Here is a 7,884-nt window from a genome sequence, read left to right as displayed (position 1 = left end):
GAATTTTATAATCCATTGAATATATTATAAGATTCATCAAATTCATTTCCGCATGGATATGTAACCCTATTTATATCATAATCATATTAAATTATATATTAAAAATGTAAAATTAAATTTTAATGTTGATGTATGTGAAAAGAAAATTAATAGATATATTTATTAGTTATACGAATTCAGATACGGAGCTTTAATAAGTTGTATCTACACACAATTTACTTGTAATTTTGAGTATTAAGTAATATGCATTAATAAACAGTACTTTACGCATAAAAAATGATTTTTAAGAGTTTTTATCAAATGATTTATAATATAGAATATATTATATATATATAATTTAATTTAAGTTTAATAATAAAATAATTTATTTTTGGTTTAATATTATAAATTTTATAAAGATAATAATTAAGTATTTTGTTAGAACTCAATGATTGTACTAATTATATTTTAGATTTTTTATATTTAAAATGAGATGTTTATCCTGTATTTGATTGTGTTTATCTGCAGTAAGTTACACGAATTCAGATATGAGATGAAATCGGATATGGATGAAATTGTTTAGTGATGAACGGGTTTAAGAGTTTTTAATAGTTTTAGCCAAATGCTTTATAATATAGTATAGATATACGAGTCTCGGTCAAAAATAATATATAGATTTAATCCTCCGGTTCTAAAATAAGCATTTATTGTTTTATTAAGTTTATTTAAAATAAATATCTATTTTTAACAGGTGAATATTAGAGGCCATTTACCAAACACTTACTCGATAAACGTCTATCGGTAAAATTTAACATTATCACTTACTTACCAGGTAAGACCTTAGTCCACCAAAACGGTATCGTATGCAACAATTTACAGAGTAAGTGTTTACCATGGTAAGAGTCGTCGTTTTTATTTATCGGGTAAAACTCTTAGTCCTTATCTCCCTCTTACCGGGTAAGATTTTTGGTCATTACCATATTCATCTGATAAGGTAATCTGACTTGGTAAGCACTTACCCGGGTAAATGTTTGGTAAACGGCCCCTTAGGGTAATTCAAAATCCCAAAAGTATTTTCTGATTTTCGGGAGTTTGGTAGACTTATAAATATTGGAGTTGATAAGAGGGAGACGCAGCTCTTATTAAAAAGTTTAATAATTAAGTAAAAAGTGTAATATTTACACATATTTTAAAACTGTGTGTTGTGTTTTTTTATCATTGACGATTTATTTTGAAAGGTGGCCTATTCACACCGTTCAACAGTGGCGGATCCATAAAATTCTATTATTGGGGGCAAACTTGGAGAGTTGGGGTGTCAAAAAAAATTTTGAAACCGAATAAGTCATCCGAATCAAGACGATTTTGGGTTATTCGGTTGTCGGCTTAAACTGTTCAGTTTAATCAAATAAATATACATTTTTTTTCGTTTTTTTATGAATTTTTACTATTTCGGATAAACAGAGACATTGTACATATATTTTTATTTCGGTTCAACTTAAAACAAATGAACACAGTACACATTAATAGTCAATAGCAAGAAATCAGAGGGCAATAAATTAAATTCAATTAAAAGAAATTAGAGAACAAAAGACCAATATGCTAGAAATAAAAGATAAACTAGTAGTAAACCCTATATCAAAATAACAAATTCAAATTAAAGAACAAACTCAAGAGCCCTAAATCAAATATCAGAAATAGAAAATTAATAATCAACAAATAACAATGATTATAAATCTATAAAAAAAAAGAATGTTGGAAAAAAAAAACCAAAAAAATAGTGATGGATCAAATTATTAGAATTATAGCAAATAGAACAAGACAAATAAAATGACTTTCAATAAGTTAAGACTCAGAAATTAAGGACATTACAGTTTAATTGCTTCTTAAATTGGTAACTCCCTGAAATGAAATAAAATGGAAGTTGTAAATGAAATGATAGGGATTAGATTTGGGGCATTGTCTTTTAATTGCTAGGGGCCTATTTGTAATTTTAGGTAAAAAAATTATATATATATATATATATATTTTTTTTTTTGTAAGGGTGTCCGGGCCAAAGCCCGACTAATCCCCGGCAATTTTGGAGGCTAAACATGGCCCCACTTAAATGTCGCCAACACTCACTTCCCAGTGTTCGAACTCGGGTTCATGACTATGCCATGCCCAAGCCTTTACCACTAGGCTGGAAGGTCTTTAACAATTATATTTAAAGCTATAAGTCATGCTCTTTCTTGTGGGTTTCTTGATGGTTTGTTGGGGGCATGTGCCCCCTATGGCTTAGCTATGTATCTGCCACTGTCATTCAAGTTATCAGTATGATTCAAAATGAACACTTGGTAGTAAATTAAGTTTAAATCAAGATTAGTTGCATTAACATCATGTTTGTTTGTTACGTGGAACATAACGAAATAGAAACTTCTTGTTTCATATTTAATGCAACATAAATTAGGATCTCTAAAATGATATAATTCGTTGTCCCGTCTATCTTATTCCATATATCTAGTTATATATGTTATATCTGGTTTAATCATGTTCAGTCCTATATTTATATAATTCAGTGTGGTGTATACTAAAAGATATATGTATAATATTATAATGGTAGTGTAAATTAAACCATTAGATTACATAAAGTAATGAAAAACAATGGGAAGTTGGTGATTGAACTCACATGGGAAAAAGGGATGCTTCTAATACATACCAAAAAATTAGAATTTTAAGACTATTTATTTATTTATTTATTTAAAACCCCATATTATTGTAAGGATAAACTACAAATTTTCTACTTTTCATTTTTACAGTTTCAAAATTATGAGATGGTTATCATGGTTTGCAAAAACATCCAGATTTGGTCTCTCTCTTTAACTGTCATTAAAATGTACAATTAAATGGGGGGCATTTTCGTCCGTTTATCAATTTTTGTCTTATATTCAATTAAAATCGATTTTATGATTTTGGTCCGTGTGGTCAGGGCTGGTCTTATGGTTTTGGAAGCCTTGAGCAAAGAGTCAAATATATGTCTCTAATCCAAGAAACAAAGAACTTTTAATGGGTTTTGAACCTAGTCAAGTTAAGCGGCTCATCTCTACGATGATTATTATTGGAAAAAAGAAAGTTACAATGAAGGACATAAACAAATAAGAACCAGTGTTTTTTTTTCCTTGAAATGAAACATATCAGCATCTCTTTCTTGCATTTTGACCTTCGATATAAATTCTTACTGAACAATTGAAGCAGAAAAGGAGCAATGATACCAACATGCCAATCACTTAGTTTCATCTTGTATACTTCATTCAAATTTAGACGAATTCGTTCTCTTTAACTGTAGACGAAATCTAGTTATATTTACAGGTGAGTGAAGATTATACAACAAACAGTTTGAGTCTTAAAAGAAGTAATGTCAACAATTGTGCATCTTCACTAATGAATGAAGATGAATGTGATAAACCCCCTAGGGTAGTCGCTAGGCTTATGGGATTGAATTCTTTGTCGACTTCCTATTTTTCCGACACATTATTGGACTCACGACCTATGTGTGTGATTCTTCCATATTGTAAGTTAGAAAAAGCCCAAACTTAAACAAAAAGATTGTGCCCAAATGGAGCAAAAACATAAAGTAATGAAAAAGTTTCAAACCAAAAGTTTGCCTCCAAAATTTGATAGATCAATAGTCAGCCAAATAAGCAAAAATATACTGTCAATAAACCTTCTACAAGCAGTGTTCTCAAACAGAACAACCAGAAACATAATTATATCTTGAGCATTGTTATTTTTTCTTTCTTTTTCTATTTTGAGCATTATCTATGAAACATGCTTAATTAGCAAATAACCTAATAACAAATGATAATAAACAATAAATTAGCAAATGACCTAATAACCTTAATCCAATAGTCGAAGCTTGATAACCAAATAGACAAATAAGTGGATAATCAGATAGACAAATAGGCAAATAAGGAAATAAGTGATTAAGTGAATAACCTAATATTCAAACAGTAATCAGTAATTATAGTCACTTAATCATAAAACAAAAAAGAAAACACATGGGCAGGGCACTAGGGCAGATGCTAGTCGAGAAAGAGTGAGAGCCCGAGGAGGGAAGTGAGCAAATGTTGGTAGAGATTAGAGAGCAAGAGGCGAGAACATATCCTGGTCGTCATTGAGAGCGAGAGGCCAAGAGCATTCGTTAAGAGCGAAAAGGCCAGATCGATAAGGGTTCTAGTTTTTTTAGAAAAATAAAATTGAGAAACGAGCCTACTATATAACAAATAAAAGATTGGGCCTTAAGACCCCTTGGGCATCTGCTGCTCTCGGTGACCGCCCATCTTGTCCAATACAAGGTCGGCTCTGCTTGTGGTTTTTGATTGGGTTAAAAAACAAAAAAGAATGATAAAAGAATGAAAATACCTCTTCATTTAACGGAATTTTTAAGGTCGTTAGAGGGAGAGACCAAATTTGAACGTTTTTACAAACCATGATAATCATCTTGAAATTTCAAAACTGCAAAGACAAAAAGTGTTATTTTTGACAAACCATAGGTACCCAAAAAAAATTGGTTACTATTATTGTTTTTCTAATAGTAGATGTTTAACAATGCATTAGAATAAATTAACAAGTTATATTACTTAAATAAATTTGTCTACAAATAATATAACACTAATTTAATAGTTACACATATAGGGTTTGTACATAAGGGTTGGGTTCCAGTGAGATGCACCAGATGAATCCTTATATCAAACGTGATCCATGGGTGGACTTGAGATTAAAGGCAATCAAGGGTCCAGATCTCTTCTTACATTTCTCACTTTAACTCTCTTTCTCACACAATCGTTCACCTTATACTAAGAGTATTTAGACTTGAAAGTTGCATACATGTGGTCTAGTGGTAGAATTGTACCCTTATTCCTGACTTCCAACATGGTGTATCCGTTTTTTCTACATTCAATCATCAATCTTGTTAATTTTTTTAGAAATTTGGTTCTGTTTTTTCAAAAACCCTAAACCATTACGGTCCACAAAAGTCAAACTAGATTTTCTTTTGAATTATCACATTAAATGAACTTTTATCAATAGGAACATAAACCGGAAACTATTATCGTATATAAATGATAGAATGTGTGTCAACAATTACGTGTTTACTATAAAAATGAACCTAAATTGAGTTTTCTAATCCAAAAATATTAGGCATGATTTGAGCCCAATGGGCCTAACCGCTTTTCATTTTCTGAAAAGAAAAATTAAAATGTTATTGTTGCTTCCAGGGAAATATGACGTCGATATTTGGATTAACGTTTAAAGTTTATGTTGTTGTTGCGGAAGTAGATTCAAACGTTCAGACTTTCATGGGAATGCCATTGATTGAGCCCTTTTCGGTCAGTGGTCAAACTCAAAACTGAATCTTTGTCTGATACTTATCCTAACTGGCATTTGATTAGTCCTTCGCTCAAAAATACGAGTTGGATTTCTCATTCGTTCCTTCAAAGCTCAGTCCCTAGTCTAAATTTGGTTCTCAAGACTTTTATGCGTTTCTAGTTTTGATACTGGTTATGAATTTTTCATTTTCGACAGTATTTTTTTGTGAACATTATGATTTTTTTATAAATAGAAAATGAATATTTCACTTATGGATATATACAAATGGCATGATTTCAATTGATAAGATGAAAGACTGTATGATAATAGGAAGTGAGAGATGTAAGAAGAGATTTGGACTCTTGATTACTTTCAATCCAAAACAATTCATGAATTACACTTTAGAAAAGAATTGATTTAGTGGATATCCCTTTTTACCCTTCTCACCAGACTCTGACCCCAATTGATAATCTCTATATATGTGACATTGTCTCTTTTTTTCATATTGAAGTGGTTTTATATCAAAACTCAAAACAAAATCAAAATAAAACTTCAATTTGGGTATATAAAAAAAAAAAACTGATTACCGGCAACCTCAATTGACTTCATACAGAACTCGCCTCCTAAGATACCAATATGATGGGAAGGTTTTTGACTCACTCAACGACTGATGCTAGTGCAGAAACCCAGGGATCGAACCCGAGACCTGTATTTTATTTGAACAAAGTTGTCGTCCATTTGCCAATTGAGCTACACTACAAAGACAAAATAAGTTCTATGAGTGTTATTCGATTGGTTACGTTGGTTTTTGGGCTATTCAATTCCATTATTTTTCCAAATTAGCCGATAACCGAACTGAATAAGGTTCGATTTTATCGATTTAGGGTTATCTGGTTCAGTAACTAGTTAAAACGAAATAAAAATTCATATTTTTTTCTTTAGACACTTGTTCTAGCAATTTACTATAATTCAATGCTCGTTGCTTTCATATATGATTGCATCATACGTTCATACTCAATAATTGAAGTAGTATTAAGTAAGAAACATGATCTAATAGCAAAAAAAACATCATTTCTTGATGCTTCATTGTATATCAAGCGAAAAACTTAATATAAAAAAATAATGTCTAAAATTAAGCAAAAAATATATATAAAATAATAAAAAATAATGTGTTATTCAGTTTATTTGTGCAGAAATAATATGTATGATATATTAGTGTAATTTGTTATTTGGTTTACAGAAATATCATAAATTTAACCCAAAATCGAACCGAATAAGAATCCTTATTTAGTTGCATTAAAGACATAGTTTGTTCTATAAAAATGAGCTTTTGAAATAAGTTTTCCAAAATATAAATGAAATAAAATACATTCGATTTTACTGTGAATTGCACTGTATAAAAAATGGTTACAATAATAACACAACTCATACTAACAATTATGGGGACGTTTGGTTTCCAAAATGTCATCCATAAACCAGTTACTGGTACAAATAACATAAAAAAAATGTAATCGACATTTATTGAAAATGAATGAAATATCAAAGGAATTGGGATTTTAAAGTAACTGCAATGAAATTGAATCGACCACATGTTTGTTGGATAGGAAACAAAACAAAATATATGTTTTTTTTGGGAATACGACGTCTGGATTGTAATAAAATAATAATAAATGACCAAAATACATATTTATTATATTTTCTTATGTAAATTATAAATAATATATATATATATATATATATATATACTATATTATAAAGCATTTGACAAAAACTCTTAAAAACCACTTTTTACGCGTAAATTATTGTTTATTAATGCATATTACTTAAAACTCAAGATTACAATTAGATTGTACCGAATTGCAACTTATTAAAGCTACATATCTGAATTCGTGTAACTAACTGGAGATAAACATAATCAAATACAAGATAAACATCTCATTTTTAAATATAAAAAATTTAAAATATAATTAGGATAATCATTAAGTTCTAACAGAACACTTAATTATTATCTTTATAAAATGTTATATTATTAAACCAAAAATAAATTATTTCATTATTAAACTTAAATTAAATTAGAATAAAAAAATAAATTAAAGAAATTACATAAAAAATAAAAATAAATTAAATAGTTGATTTGATATTAACATTGATATATTTTTTTTCAAATTTTATGATATCTTTAAATTTATATTTTATTCAAAAATTAAAATCATTATTGTTTTCTTAAAAACACATAATTTATACTATATTATAAAACATTTGACAAAAACTCTTAAAAACCACTTTTTATTCGTAAAGTGTTGTTTATTAATGCATATTACTTAAAATTCAAGACTGCAAGTAGATTGTGCATAAGTACAACTTATTAAAGCCTCATATTTGAATTCGTGTAACTAACTGCAGATAAACATAATCAAATACAAGATAAACATCTCATTTTAAATATAAAAATTCTAAAATATAATTAGGATTATCATTAAGTTCTAACATAATACTTAATTATTATCTTCATAAAATGTTATATTATTAAACCAAAAATAAATTATTTTGTTATTAAACTTA

The sequence above is a fragment of the Cynara cardunculus genome (genome assembly GCF_001531365.2).
Source record: "Cynara cardunculus var. scolymus isolate 2C chromosome LG 5, CcrdV1, whole genome shotgun sequence".
Lineage (NCBI taxonomy): Eukaryota > Viridiplantae > Streptophyta > Magnoliopsida > Asterales > Asteraceae > Cynara > Cynara cardunculus.
This window is presented reverse-complemented; position numbering follows the sequence as displayed.